We start from the raw sequence: 16,295 nt of genomic DNA, 5'->3' as shown, positions 1-16,295 counted from the left end.
CTAAGTGGGTAGAAGCTATTCCAACTAGTAGTGCTGATCATAACACTTCTATTAAAATGCTTAAAGAAGTTATTTTTCCAAGATTTGGAGTCCCTAGATATTTAATGACTGATGGTGGTTCACATTTTATTCATGGTGCTTTCCGTAAAATGCTTGCTAAATATGATGTTAATCATAGAATTGCATCTCCTTATCACCCTCAGTCTAGTGGTCAAGTAGAATTGAGTAATAGAGAGCTTAAATTAATTTTGCAAAAGACTGTTAATAGATCTAGAAAGAATTGGTCCAAGAAACTTGATGATGCATTATGGGCCTATAGAACTGCATATAAAAATCCTATGGGTATGTCTCTGTATAAAATGGTTTATGGAAAAGCATGTCACTTACCTCTCGAACTAGAACACAAAGCATATTGGGCTATTAAAGAACTCAATTATGATTTTAAACTTGTTGATGAGAAGAGGCTATTTGATATTAGCTCACTTGATGAATGGAGAACCCCAGCCTACGAAAATGCCAAGTTGTTTAAAGAAAAGGTTATAAGATGGCATGATAAAAGGATACAAAAGCGTGAGTTTAATGTAGGTGATTATGTATTGCTATACAACTCTCGTTTAAGATTTTTTGCAGGAAAACTTCTCTCTAAATGGGAAGGTCCTTACGTTATCGAGGAGGTCTATCATTCCGGTGCCATAAAAATCAACAACTTCGAAGGCACAAATCCGAAGGTGGTGAACAGTCAAAGAATCAAACATTATATCTCAGGTAATCCCATAAATGTTGAAACCAATGTTATTGAAACCGTAACCCCGGAGGAATACATAAGGAACACTTTCCGGAACGTTTCAGACTCTGAAAAGGAATAGGTATGTGGTACGGTAAGTAAACCGACTCCAAAACAGTTTTCAAGGCAATATTTCTCCGTTTTGGAATATTTAGAAAAATAGAAAAATAAGAATCAGTCCGGGAAGGACACGAGGGCTCCACGAGGGTGGAGGGCGCGCCCTACCCCCCTAGGCGCGCCCCCTACCTCGTGGGCACCTCGTGTGCTCTCCGGACTCTGTTTTCGTACACGACACGTATTTTGGTCGGTAAAAATTCATTATATAATCTCCCAGGGGTTTTGACTCCCGTATCACGCAAATATCTCTTGTCTTTGTTTTGAACTGTCCTGCTGCAGACAGAGCAACATGTCGTCCCATGATTTAGAAGGAGAAAGCTATGTGGCTGATTACCTTGCAGATCCTAAGGTCTATGGGGATGTGGAGCATTGCGGTTGGACTATGGAATAAGAAGAGGACTACGAACCCAAGGGAAAGGAGGAGACGAGCTCAAATGAAGATGAAGTACCACTACCTCAACCTGGGGACATGCATGTGGATTTCAAAAAGTCAAGCCTCCCGGATAGAGTAAAGAAACCTAAGATCGAGTTTATCCCTTTTCGCCTCTTGCAGGAAAATAAGCAGGAACTATGCAAAAAGATACTGAGCCCGGAACAGGAGATCGAGGACCTAAGGGACCAAAATTCTGTCCTCAAGCGCAAATTAAGGAAGGAGCCTACACCATCAACAAAATCACCACCGTTTCCACCAACAAAGAAGAATTGAGTTTCTGGTATGGGCACTCCCTTGGCAACTGCCAAGCTTGGGGGAGTGCCCCGGTATCGTATCACCATCACTTTTATCTTTACCATTTTTCTTAGTTTGATCCTTTTGGTAATATCTTGATCTAGTAGAATAAAAGTTCTTACTATGATCTAGTTGTGAGTTTTGCTTTATAATCCTTCTATGTAATCGAGTCCGTGAGTTATATAATAAAGATTAGTGTTGAGTCAAGGGCTTGATTATTTTGCCATGATCCTAAGGGAATAAAAGAAAAGAGAAAGAAATAAAAAGGAACAAAGAGATCATATGGATCTCATGGAGAGTAATGAGCTCACATAGAAAAAGTATGATGAATAAAGTCGTTGAGGGTTGACAAACATAGTTTTGGTCATCGTTGCAATTAATAGGAAGTAATAAAGAAAGAGAGGTCTTCACATATAGATATACTATCTTGGACATCTTTTATGATTGTGAGCACTCATTAAAATATGACATGCTAAAGAGTTAATGTTGGACAAGGAAGACAACGTAATGGGTTATGTTTTCTTACATCTGAGATAAATTATATTGTCATGGATCATCCAACATGGTTGAGCTTGCCTTTCCCTCTCATGCTAGCCAAATTCATCGCACCAAGTAGAGATACTACTTGTGCTTCCAAATACCCTTAAACCAATTTTGCCATGAGAGTCCACCATACCTACCTATGGATTGAGTAAGATCCTCCAAGTAAGTTGTCATCGGTGCAAAGCAATAAAAATTGCTCTCTAAATATGTATGACTTATTAGTGTGGGAGAAAATAAACTTTATATGATCGTGTGATATGTAAGAAATAAAAGCGACAAACTGCATAATAAAGGTCCATATCACAAGTGGCAATATAAAGTGACGTTCTTTCGCATTAAGATTTTGTGCATCCAACTATAAAAGCGCATGACAACCTTTGCTTCCCTCTGTGAAGGGCCTATCTTTTACTTTTATCTCCTACCTTGCATAAGAGTCATGGTGATCTTCACCCTTCCTTTCTACATTTTATCCTTTGGCAAGCACAACATGTTGGAAAGATCCTGGTATATATGGCTAATTGGATGTGAGTTTTCATGAACTATTATTGTTGACATTACCCTTGAGGTAAAACGTTGGGAGGCAAAAATATAAGCCCCTATCTTTCTCTGTGTCCGATTAAAACTCCATACCCATAAGTATTGCGTGAGTGTCAGCAATTGTGAAAGACTATATGATAGTTGAGTATGTGGACTTGCTGAAAAGCTCTTATATATATTGACTCTTTCCTATGTTATGATAAATTGCAATTGCTCCAATGACTGAGATTATAGTTTGTTAGTTTTCAATGAAGTTTACGATTCATACTTGAAATTGTGATTGAATTATTACTCTAGCATAAGAAATCATATGACAAGAATTATATAAGTTGTTATTCTAAGAATGATCATGATGCCCTCATGTCCGTATTTCATTTTTATCGACACCTCTATCTCTAAACATGTGGACATATTTTTCGATTTCGGCTTTTCGCTTGAGAACAAGCGAGGTCTAAGCTTGGGGGAGTTGATACGTCCATTCTGCATCATGCTTTTATATTGATATTTATTGCATTATGGGCTGTTATTACACATTATGTCACAATACTTATGCCTATTCTCTCTTATTTTACAAGGTTTACATGAAGAGGGAGAATGCCGGCAGCTGGGATTCTGGGCTGGAAAAGGAGCAAATATTAGAAAAAATCTGCACAACTCCAAAAGTCCTGAAACTTCACAGAAGACGTTTTCATAATATATAAAAAATACTTAGTGGAAGAGATTCACCGGGGGGCCACACCCTGCCCATGAGGGTGGGGGGCGCGCCCTACCCCCTGGGCACGCCCCCCTACCTCGTGGGCTCCCTGGTGGCCCTCCAGTGGCCATCTTCTGCTATATGAAGTCTTTCGATGGAAAAAAATAAGAAGCCATCTTCTCGGACGAAACTCCGCCACCACGAGGCGGAACCTTGGCGGAACCAATCTAGGGCTCCAGCAGAGCTGTTCTGCCGGGGAAACTTCCCTCTCGAAGGGGGAAATCATCGCCATCGTCATCACCAACGCTCCTCTCATCGGGAGAGGGCAATCTCCATCAACATCTTCATCAGCACCATCTCCTCTCAAAACCCTAGTTCATCTCTTGTATCCAATTCTTGTCTCCAAGTCCGCGATTGGTGCTAGTAGGTTGCTAGTAGTGTTAATTACTCCTTATAGTTGATGCTAATTGGTTTATTTGGTGGAAGATCATATGTTCAGATCCTATATGCATATTAATACCCCTCTGATTATGAACATGTTTATGCTTTGTGAGTAGTTACGTTTGTTCCTGAGGACATGGGAGAAGTCTTGCTATTAGTAGTCATGTGAATTTGGTATTCGTTTGATATTTTGATGAGATGTATGTTGTCTCTCCTCTAGTGGTGTTATGTGAACGTCAACTACATGACACTTCACCATTATTTGGGCCTAGAGGAAGGCATTGGGAAGTAATAAATAGATGATGGGTCGCTAGAGTGACAGAAGCTTAAACCCTAGTTTATGTGTTGCTTCGTAAGGGGCTGATTTGGATCCATATGTTTCATGCTATGGTTAGGTTTACCTTAATACTTTTGTTGTAGTTGCGGATGCTTGCAATAGAGGTTAATCATAAGTGGGATGCTTGTCCAAGTAAGGACAGTACCCAAGCACCGGTCCACCCACATACCAAATTATCAAAGTACCGAACACGAATCATATGAGTGTGATGAAAACTAGCTTGATGATATTCCCATGTGTCCTCGGGAGCGCTTTTCTCTATATAAGAGTTTGTCCAGGCTTGTCCTTTGCTACAAAAAGGATTGGGCCACCTTGCTGCACTTTATTTACTTTTATTACTTGTTGCTCGTTACAAATTATCCTATCACAAAATTATCTATTACCACTTGTTTCAGTACTTGCAGAGAATACCTTGCTGGAAACCGCTTATCATTTCCTTCTGCTCCTCGTTGGGTTCGACACTCTTACTTATCGAAAGGACTACGATAGATCCCCTATACTTGTGGGTCATCACAACACTCCTAAGAATACTGAGGTCAGGTACACACATATGACATGCTTCATCTTTACCATTTATGCACCTACCTATGAAGAGAGCAAAATAATGTATAGCAGGAAAACGAATGCTCCCTATGGTAGCTTGTGCTATATCTCTAGATTCCCCCACAGTTATACTAACAAGAAAGTCTCTAAACTCAGATTTGTGAGGTTCACTAGTACTACCCCATTGTGGAAGTTTGCAAGCAGTGGTAAATCCTCTAAGTCCATAGTATAAGAATTTTCATAGAGATCAAACAGGACAGTTTGAGAATTGCGTGAAGATGAAAATTCAAACCTCCTCAAAAAGGAACTAGTAAGATAGTGGTACTGACGGCACTTTTCTTCCTCGAAGCTCACAAGATCAGCGTTACGCAAATATGCGTTAAATTCTTTCTTAATTCCTGCTCGATCCATGAAGTCCTCTGAAGGCCATTCACAAGGCCGCACTGGGGCGTCCCTTGGTGGTTCATCATCAGCATCACGCATTGCAAGCCTGGGTCCTTGCTTCCTTGAAGGACCACCTTGGTACATTTTCCTAAACATATTTCTTCCTCTGAAAAATTTCTGAAATTTTTAGTAACTTCAAATAAAAGTGAACCAAGCTCAACAAAATTTATAGCAACTACTCCTACAAGTGCCTAGAGCCTATATCATGCATTAGAACTACTTGGAACCATATAAATTTGACATGCAAGCTCAAGAACATGGTCGCCTGGGCAGCACAAATTTGCAATGAATAAAGCACTAGAACAAAAACTAATTGGACCAATGGAGGAGTCACATACCAAGGAACAATCCCCCAAAGCAGTTTTGCGAGAGATGCTTTAAGCAAGGAGATCGAAAATCGCAGCAAAATGAGCAAGAACTCGTGCTTGAGCTGGCTGGTGATTTTTTTGGGAGGAAGAAGAAGTGTATGGGTGCAGGAATAAGTGGAGGGGAGCCACCATGGGCCCACGAGGCAGGGGGCGCGCCCTGGACCCTCGTGGCCACGTGCCAGCTCCCCCTGCTATATTCTCAGTGCCAAATATTCTCAAATATTCCAGAAAAAATCATATTTAAATTTCAGGGCATTTGGAGAACTTTTATTTTCAGGGTATTTTTTGTTGCATGGATAATTCAAAAAAAAAAGACAGAAATTACTATTTTTGATTTATTTAAACTAAATAATAGAAAGTAAAAAGAGGGTACAGAGAGCTTTGTTCTCTAAATTCATCCATCTCATGCTCATCAAAAGGAATCCACTAACAAGGTTGATCGGGTCTTGTTAACAAACTCATTTCGAGTAACATGGAACCGGAGAATTTTCGAATAACACTAGGTTACCTCAACGAGGATATGCACATCCCCAACAGTAAGAATATCATATTTCTTATTGACTGTAGGAAGAGGAAATTCAAAACCTACAAAAATAATCGATGGAATTTTTCCAATAGAATTGATACTGTGGACTTGAGGTTGTTTCCTCGGAAAGTGTACCGTATCCTCATTACCATAAACATGAAAAGTGACATTGCCTTTGGTGCAATCAATAACAGCCACTTCAGTATTCAAAAAGGGTCTTCCAAGAATAATAGACATACTATCGTCCTCGGGAATATCAAGAATAACAAAGTCCGTTAAAATAGTAACATTTGCAACTACAACAGGCACATCCTCACAAATACCGACAGGTATAGCAGTTGATTTATCAGCCATTTACAAAGATATTTTAGTATGTGTCAGCTTATTCAAATCAAGTCTATGATATAAAGAGAGAGGCATAACACTAACACCGGCTCCAAGATCACATAAAGCAGTTCTAACATAATTCCTTTTAATGGAGCATGGTATAGTGGGTACTCCTGGATCTCCAAGTTTCTTTGGTATTCCACCCTTAAAAGTGTAATTAGCAAGCATGGTGGAAATTTCAGCTTCCGGTATCTTTCTTTTATTAGTAACAATATCTTTCATGTACTTAGCATAAGGATTCATTTAAAGCATATCAGTCAAACACATGCGCAAAAAGATAGGTCTAATCATTTCAACAAAGCGCTCAAAATCCTCATCATCCTTTTTCTTGGATGGCCTAGGAGGAAAAGGCATGGGTTTCTGAACTCAAGGCTCTCTTTCCTTACCGTGTTTCCTAGCAACAAAGTCTCTTTTATCATAACGTTGATTCTTTGATTGTGCGTTATCAAGATCAACAGCAGGTTCAATTTCTACATCATTATCATTACTGGGTTGAGCATCAACATGAACATCATCATTAACATTTTCATTATGTTCATGTTCATTACCAGATTGTGTTTCAGCATCAGAGATAGAAATATCATTGGAATTCTCAGGTGGTTCAGCAATAGGTTCACTAGAAGCATGCAAACTCCTATCATTTTTCTTTTTCTTCCTTTTAGAAGGACTAGGTGCATCAATATTATTTCTCTGAGAATCTTGCTCAATTCTCTTAGGATGTCCCTCAGGATACAAAGGTTCTTGAGTCATTTTACCACCTCTAGTCATAACTCTAATAGCATTATCATTTTTCTTACCATTTAATTCATTGAGAAAATCATTCTGAGCTTTAAGTACTTGTTCTACTTGAGTGGTAACCATAGAAGCATGTTTACTAATGAGTTTAAGTTCACCTTTAACTCTAGACATATAATCACCCAAGTGTTCAATCATATAAGCATTTTGTTTCAATTGTCTACCAAAATAAGCATTGAAGTCTTCTTGCTTAACCATAAAGTTTCAAACTCATCCAAACATTGGCTAGCAAACTTAGTAGAAGGGATTTCAGCTTTATCATATCTATAGAGAGAATTTACCTTTACTACCTATGTCGGGTTATCAAGACCATGTATTTCTTCAATAGGTGATGGATTAAAACCATATATTCTTCAACAGGCGGTAAATTAAGACCATGTATTTCTTCAATAGGAGGCAAATTCTTAACATCTTTAGCTTTAATACCCTTTTCTTTCATGGATTTCTTTGCCTCTTGCATATCTTCGGGACTGAGAAATAGAACACCCCTTTTCTTCGGAGTTGATTTAGGAATAGACTCAGGAGCTGGCTCAGGAAGTGTCCAATTATTTTCATTTGTCAACATATTATTTAATGGGAAAACTTTGTTTTTGCCACTCTAGATTTTGCCAATTTTGCTTATGTCACTCTAGAATTTGACATATCACTTTTGCCACTCTTAGCTTTTAACAACTTTTGTCATTCCGTGGCAAAAGCAAAATTTTCATAGTGACAATTGTGATACGTTGTCAAAAGCTAACAGTGGCAAAAGTGAAATGAAAAATTATCGTTTTTGCCATGGAATGGCATTTGTGATGTATTGTCAAAAGTTAAGAGTGACAAAAGTGAGATGTCAAACTCAAGAGTGGCATAAGCAAAATTGGCAAAAGATAGAGTGGCAAAAACAAAGTTTTCCCTTATTTAATAGAATTTCAGCTTCATCCGGTGTTCTTTCCCTGAAAACAGAACCAACACAACTATCCAGGTGGTCTCTGGAAGCATCGGTTAGTCCATTATAAAAGATATCAAGCATTTTTCTTAAGAGGATGATCAGGCAAAGCATTAAGTAATTGGAGAAGCCTCCCCCAAGCTTGTGGGAGACTCTCTTCTTTAATTTACACAAAATTATATATATCACTTAAGGCAGCTTGTTTCTTATGAGCAGGGAAATATTTAGCAGAGAAGTAATAAATCATATCTTGGGGACTACGCACATAACCAAGATCAAGAGAATTAAACCATATCTTAGCATCACCCTTTAATGAGAACGGAAATATTTTAAGGATATAAAAGTAGCGAGTTCTCTCATCATTAGTGAACATGGTGGCTATATCATTTAATTTAGTAAGATGTGCCACAACAGTTTCAGATTCATAGCCATAAAAAGGATCAGATTCAACCAAAGTAATTATATCAGGATCAATAGAGAATTCATAATCCTTATCAGTAACAAAGATAACTGAAGTAGCATAAGCAGGATCATATTTCATTCTAGCATTCAGAGTTTTTGTTTAAGCTTAGCTAATAATTTCTTAAGATCACTTATATCATTGCATGCAAGAAAGTCTCTTTTAGTTTCTTCATCCATAACATAGCCCTCACACACAACAGGCAATTCATATTTATTAGGAAAGCCTTCATCATCACTTTCATCAATCTTATCAGTTTCAATAATTTCATTCGCTCTAGCCCTAGCAAGTTTTTCATCAAGAAATTCACCAAGTGGCACAGTAGTATCAAGCATAGAACTAGTTTCATCATAAGTATCATGCATAGCAGAAGTGGCATCATCGATAATATGCGACATATCGGAATTAATAGCAAAAGCAGGTTTAGGTATCGCAAGTTTACTCAAAACAGAAGGTGAATCAAGTGCAGAGCTAGATGGCAGTTCCTTACCTCCCTTCGTAGTTGAGGGATAAATTTTTGTTTTCGCGTCTTTCAAGTTCTTCATAATGACCAGCAGATATAAATCCCAGGTGATCAAAGAATAGAGCTATGCTCCCCGGCAACGACGCCAGAAAATAGTCTTGATAACCCACAAGTATAGGGGATCGCAACAGTTTTCGAGGGTAGATGTCACAGCCCTAGAGCTTGCTTGTAACTAGTGGCATTGCATCCATGCATCATGTCTAAATTTCTTTAAATTTGAATTGGGGAATTGGAGAGCCTCAGAAATCATTTAAATAAGCTGTCAGGACCCCGACTCAATGCCACATCTATCTAGCATGTAACACCTCATATCACTTTGCGGCCTCACGCACGGTATTCCCACGGGTGCCGTCTTACCTTTGCCCGGGACCGTTTGCGCCTTTTGGCACACGTATATGATGATGTCGCTAGCATCCATATGACAAGGAGCCCGGGCTGACATGACTAGTCGTAAACCCAAAGTGGCACAGACTTACAGGGACAGGCATCCATGACCCAGCATCGAACGTGTCGGTCATCAGCAAGTGGGTCCGGGCTGTAGCACTGGGCTAGCAAGACTCCGATAAACCGGGCTGTAGCGGGCTAACAGGGCTCCGGTACTCAATGCGTGACATTTCCCCGAAGGGACAGACACAGGAACGAAGAAGGACACATGCCGGCCAACCTAAGTGTTCCGGAGCAGTAGCAAGCTACCATGGCTCAATGGAAACACTAGGAGACATTTCTCGGTAAGAGAGGCTACCAAAGATAAACAACTAGATAGTCAGATCCCACACATACCAAGCATTTCAATCATACACACAATATGCTCGATATGTGCAAATACAACAAGGCATCACAACATGACTCTACGACACAAGTAAGTATTCATTAGGCTCCGAGGAGTGGGATATTACAAACAGGGGTCTCATGACCCAACATTCAGAGCATACAAATCAAAGCACATGCGGAAGCTTAACATGTCTGAGTACAAACATCTAGAAATGAAAATGGCTGAGAAGCCTGACTATCTACCAGATCCTGCCGAGGGCACAAGATCGTAGCTGAGGTAACAAGCTAAACGTCGAAGACCACGCGGAACTACTAGCGAGACTGAAGTCTCTCTGCAAAAACATAAATTAAGCAACGTGAGTACAAATGTACCCAGCAAGACTTACATCAGAACTAACTACATATGCATCATTATCAACAAAGGGGATGGTGGGGTTTAACTGCAGCAAGCCAGCTTTGACTCGGTGGCTATCCTGAACTACGACTGCAAGTAACTCTTTTGAGGTGGCGCACACGAGTCCACATATTCACCATATCAATACACCACTATGGATCCGCTCCCGTCTCCCTACGAGAACGCCATCCATAGCACTCACGCTTATCTTGCGCATTTTAAAGTATCCACTTTCACTTGTCTATGAACTGATATAAGCAACCCAGAAGTCCTTTTCCGCGGACACGGCTATTCGAATAGATGATGTTAACCCTGCAGGGGTGTACTTCTTCACACACGCTCTCACCACTTACCGCCGTTTACACGACATGTACTCGGCAACCTTCAAGCGGAAGCCCAACGTGGGTGTCGGCCACAGCCTACCTAAACACTCAAGTCTCTAGTCCAGGTTTATCGCCTATTCGGGTTCCATCCATGAGGAGATCCGGCCGGAGTTTCGCTCACAGCCCCAAACGATGTGTGCAGGGTTCCCGAGACACCAAACGGGTGCCCGGTACACCGTGCCACGTGCCTACCGCATCACAGCCCACCCCTCCGGTCAGCGCTGCCCACGGCCTCCAGCATACTACAAACACCAGAAACTACTTGCAACTCCTGGACAGAGGACAAGGGTGATTAAGAAGCCGGGAGGGTCCATTGGTTTCGGGCCCAATGCGTGGTAGTAGCTGAATCATGGATCACAAACACAGAACTCAGTTCCTGAGGACGGCTGCAATGAGACAACCCACCATGTACTCCTACATGGCCTCTCACCGCTACCTTTACCAAATCGTATTCGCACACTTAGCTCACACACAGTAGGACATGTTCACACACCTCTGATTCATCCCCGATGAATCAGACCTGACTCAACTCTAAGCAGTAGCAGGCATGACAACAAGCATGAATGAGTAGGCACAACAGGGCTCAAACAACTCCTACTCATGCTAGTGGGTTTCATCTATTTACTGTGGAATGACAGGTCATGCAAAGGATAAAGGGGTTCAGCTACCGCAGCAAGTAACGGTTGAATCATTGTTGTCCTAATGCAGTAAACGAGAGCAGAAGCGAGAGAGTGGGATTGTATCGGAATGAACAAGGGGGTTTTGCTTGCCTGGCACTTCCGAAGATAATATAGCTCTCCATCAGTGTCATCGATCTCATCGTCGAAACCACGTCTATCGAGAGGGAACAACCACCGACAAACAAGAAGAAACACAATCAATGCAATGCAACAATATGATGCATGATAATGACATGGCAATATGCTGGTGTTTTGAGCTAATGCACCTAGCTATGATTTAAATGAAGTTGGTTTGAATACATGATTCAAACTCCAACTCCATATATGATTATTTAAATGCCCTTTATTTGTTTTGTCCAAAACAGAGGACAAACATTGTTCAAACATGCATGAAAATGGTACAGATGGATTCCTTGAATTTTTCTGATTTTTTCATATATAAATTATTTCATTCTGACTTACGGTTGATTTTCTATGATTTATTAAAGTTTAGGGCATTTTCTGAAATTTCCTGAATAATAATAAATCCAGAAAATGATTTATGGCGTCAGCACCACGTCACTGTGACGTCAGCAGAGTCAACTGGGCGCCCCAGGTCAAACCTGACGTGTGGGGTCCACACGTCAGTGACACAACTAACTAACCGTGTTAACTAGTGTTAGGTTAAGCACTAATCTAGGTTAATTAGCACTAACTAAACCTAACTAATAACTAACAGGGATGGGTCCACATGTCAGCGACTAAGTGGGTTAACTAAAAGTTAGTTAGCGCTAAGCTAAAATTAGCAGGGCTCTGGGCCTACCTGTTAGTGACACAGGGGTTAATTAGCAGGGTCATTTGCCCCTAACGACGGCGCCACGTCAGCACGTCGGAGACCAGCCGACGGCGACCACAGAACACGGCGGGGGCACGCCAAACTTGCGCTAGGGGCGTCGGATTGGCGCGCTGAGGGCACCAGGGCATAGCCCTCGCTCTTGCGCATCCAGAGAGCCAAATGGGAGGGGTTGGGGTGGATCAAGCTCGCCGGAGTCGAGCTCGTGGCGGCGGCCGGCGTTCGGGAGCAGCCGAGTATGGTGCTAGAGGGCACGGGAGGCGGAGTTACTGGTAGCTGCAGGTTCGTGGAGGCGCGCTGAGCACACTGGTGTGCTCAGATACGGGCTGTAGTGCCCATGGCCTCGTCTGCACCATCACCAGCGGCGAGGAGCTCGCGGCTTTGGTGGAAAAGGCGGCTGGAGGAGGAGAACTTCGGCAGGGAGAGAGGGGTTCGGAGCGGGGGCTCACTGTGAGGTTGCAGAGCAGGTCGGCGTGCTCAGGGAGGCGGCGGAGACGGCGAATCGACAGACGGCGTCCGGCGGCCGTGCGTGGAGAAGACGGGTCGCTGGCGAGGCAGCAGGGCCTCCGACGACGCGTGTCTCAACGGAGAGGTAGCAGGGAACTAGGCGGAGCCGATGGACTCTCTAGTAGGGCGAAACGACGGTGGTGGTTGCGGTGGTAGTGGACGGCGGCGGCGGCAGCGGTCGGGCGAGAGAGGGAGAGATCCAGGGAAGGGGGTGAGAGCGCGGGAGAGTGAGGGAGAGAGGCAGGGAGGTGCGTGGCGCTCGGGGGAGGCGTCCAGAGCGTCGAGGAAGGAGAGCGGCAAGCAGGAGGTGGCTCGGCGCGTGCCGGCGTGCGGTGGCCACACGCCTCGCGTCCTTCTGGCGCGAGGTGGGAGACGATGGCGGTTCGGTGGGCTGGGCCGCTGGAATTGGGCCAGGTGGGCTGAGAGGTGAGCGCCAGGTAGGGTTTCTCTCCTCTCTGCTTTTCCTATTTTTGTTTTTTTATTTATTTTGTTCTGTGTTGTTTTAGTTTAGTAAAATACTAAACCATTTTATAAAATCCTGAAAATAGTTATGTGGCTAGAACTAAAATATACCAAACCACATAAAATGTTCCAGTATTATTGGACATATATTATTTATATATCAAATATATATCCAATGCAAATAGTTATTGAATTAATTCAAAGGCCCAAAATAAATGTTTCAGTCACTCCAAAAATATTGGTTTGCATTTTATTCTTGCCAATATTTTTTCATAGCTGAAAAGGAACATTTCCTTGGAAACATTTGAAGCAATTTTTAATGTTGATCATCATTTTTTTAAATGATTTCTGAGGCTCTCCAATTCCCCAATTCAAATTTAAAGAAATTTAGACATGATGCATGGATGCAATGCCACTAGTTACAAGCAAGCTCTAGGGCTGTGACAACTCACCCCCACTAAACAAGAATCTCGCCCCGAGATTCAAGACGTGAGGTAAGAGGAAAAAGGGAAGTCACAACTATCACAATCTTCATGATCCATTTGCCCTTCTCAAAGAGGTTGATTCATTCCATCATTTTGGTCTTGCCGTCTTTGCTTTCGAGATCTTCACTCGACACAACAACAGAAAGAAGGGGGAAACCCTACAGGATTTACTCTTCTTGAAGATCGAGCAACTCAAGATCAGTTCATGGAGAGACGTAAGAACTACTCTTGAGTTGAGACACCAAACACACATTAGGAATGATGGTAAAGAAATGGATGACGAAGGTTCAAATTGGTAGGCAACCATTCCACGCTTAGGTAAAATGGTGGATGGTGTCAAGGTGGCGAAGAAATAACTGCCAGGATTCCGTAACGGGCACCTTGGGAAAAGTGACGCAAAGAACTATTCCCTTAAGTGGCAAAAAGAATTACTTTTGATACAAAGATCATTGAATCTCTTTATACCAGCCTAAGGCAATCACAAACGATCGTTTGGTGGAGTGCAAAGGAACGGCATACCCAGACTAGAATGGATGATGTGGATTACCTTGTTGAGGACAACGTAATGGATGAATTTGCTTACCACCGGAAATGGAAGGGACCCATGGTAGAATGGCACATTGGCGGTGCAAGCTGGGAACAAAATGCAAATGCTGGGAATGATTCTGGTAACTGGGGAAGAACCCAACAATAGAGAGTGAATTCACTGTTTGAAAAGGTCATAGCATTGCCGAGGAAACTGAGAGGAATCCCAGTTAGAGCCGATGATAACACGTAGCGCTTGTGCGTGCTCTCAAGAACTTGAGCATTTCCACAATCATCAAGGTTTTATCAACATCCGTGTCAAGGGTGCTGACAACACAACATACTACCATGATGAATAGCGATGGACGATGCAGATGCAAAGGAGGATAACACTTTCTCAGATTTCACCTTAGCGAGGCCAAGGGATCGAAATCTGGATGATCGACCGAGAGACATTTAGCACTCCGCTTCTAATGTTCTCCTTGATGTGCTAGTGTAACCCATTCATAGATATGGTTTGATATCTAGAACATCAAGTAAAAAGGTCGGACTTCGGAACACAGAAATCCATAGGGGCAACTAGGGAGTAAATCCTACGAAATCCCTATGGGGAGGTGGCCAACTTCCTCAAATCAAGATACTACAACAGGAGGTCTTCCGGCTGGGTGTGTTGGCCACGACATCCACTTTACCGGTTATCGCGAGACCAATATTATAGTTCTTGGGAAATGTTCCAACCATCACATCTGCCTGAGATTCAGATCTGGTTGGTGTCAGAATATTCCAGACTCATCAAGTCTAGAAAGAAAAATGAAAGTTTACAACACAAATCGACGAGACGGCGTTGTGAGATTCTCGGGGAATGAACTACGACAGTAAGCTCCAAGACATGAGCTGGTTCTGCTACAACATGTGAACACGTTGTCCCAGACAAACATGATCCCATGGTAGTCTTACAATAAAACACTACCGAGTTCCGGTGGGGAACCATCATCGAGGATATCGAAGTCCTCGCATAAGTCTTGCTCTTAAGAAGAGACTTCTTCTCCTTGAACAAATCAATCAGTGGCTTGGTGTGCTAGGACTACATATGGAATGAAGGTTGCAAGTCTTCGAACCACAGAATGCTTCGCACGTATGCATGAATGATTTGAGACGATTCCAAAGGAAGCAACATTGACTTTCTCAAATCCACGGCGGCAACTTGCATCAAATGCACATGAACTGGAGGAAGTCACTTCTTACATCCGAACATATGCTTCATGCACGGGACATGAAGATAATGCTTATAAAAGTTTCCAACACTAGCTGGATGTTCAACACGAATCATGGATGAGACAAAATGCTGCTGATGGGCTCAACAACAAGTTATCGGGATTTCCATGGAGATGGAATTCCATAACTATGTGAACAAGGTGATGGTATTGGTCAGACCCAAAAGATATAATGGTGTATGCTCGAGGAAAATCCACGAGTAAGACAACATTATGAACATTGTTGGTTCTGATTTGATTTGAGAATAGCCCACACTCAAATCAAAGTTTTGGCAAGACAATAGCTCCAGCAACTGGTCTCAAGGATCAATTGATGAAGATATCATCTTTCTTCAACACACACAAAAGGATATCCCTTAAAATGAACTAAGCCAGGCAAGCTTTTATCTCCCGACTCTCCAAGTTGTTGTTTAGCTTGACCAATCAACTCAGGGGTATGCAACACAGATTCTTGGAGAATGGCTAGTTTACAAGAAACCAACTTGATCACGAACTCAACATAGTGGTCAGGCAACAACCTGGTGATACTTCCGTGAAGATATTTGGAAAATCACGAACCACCGATATGTTAGTAAGCTCGAGAACAATCTTGCTTTTTGAGGCAAGACGATATGATCAATAGAGCGAAGATTTGAAATAATCCTAACTCATCGATCGAGGAGTGCACCGAGAACAAGGACTAGGTAGCACAATCAGTCTTAGAATGATGATTCAATAACCAACACGCTAAGAATGAAATTATTGTCCTTTAACTACCAAGCAACAAGGTTGCTAGGAGTATTGATTTCACACATCACGATTCACTTGTCGACATTCCGGTTACAATAA

Source organism: Triticum dicoccoides, chromosome 7A, assembly GCF_002162155.2.
Source record: "Triticum dicoccoides isolate Atlit2015 ecotype Zavitan chromosome 7A, WEW_v2.0, whole genome shotgun sequence".
Lineage (NCBI taxonomy): Eukaryota > Viridiplantae > Streptophyta > Magnoliopsida > Poales > Poaceae > Triticum > Triticum dicoccoides.
This window is presented reverse-complemented; position numbering follows the sequence as displayed.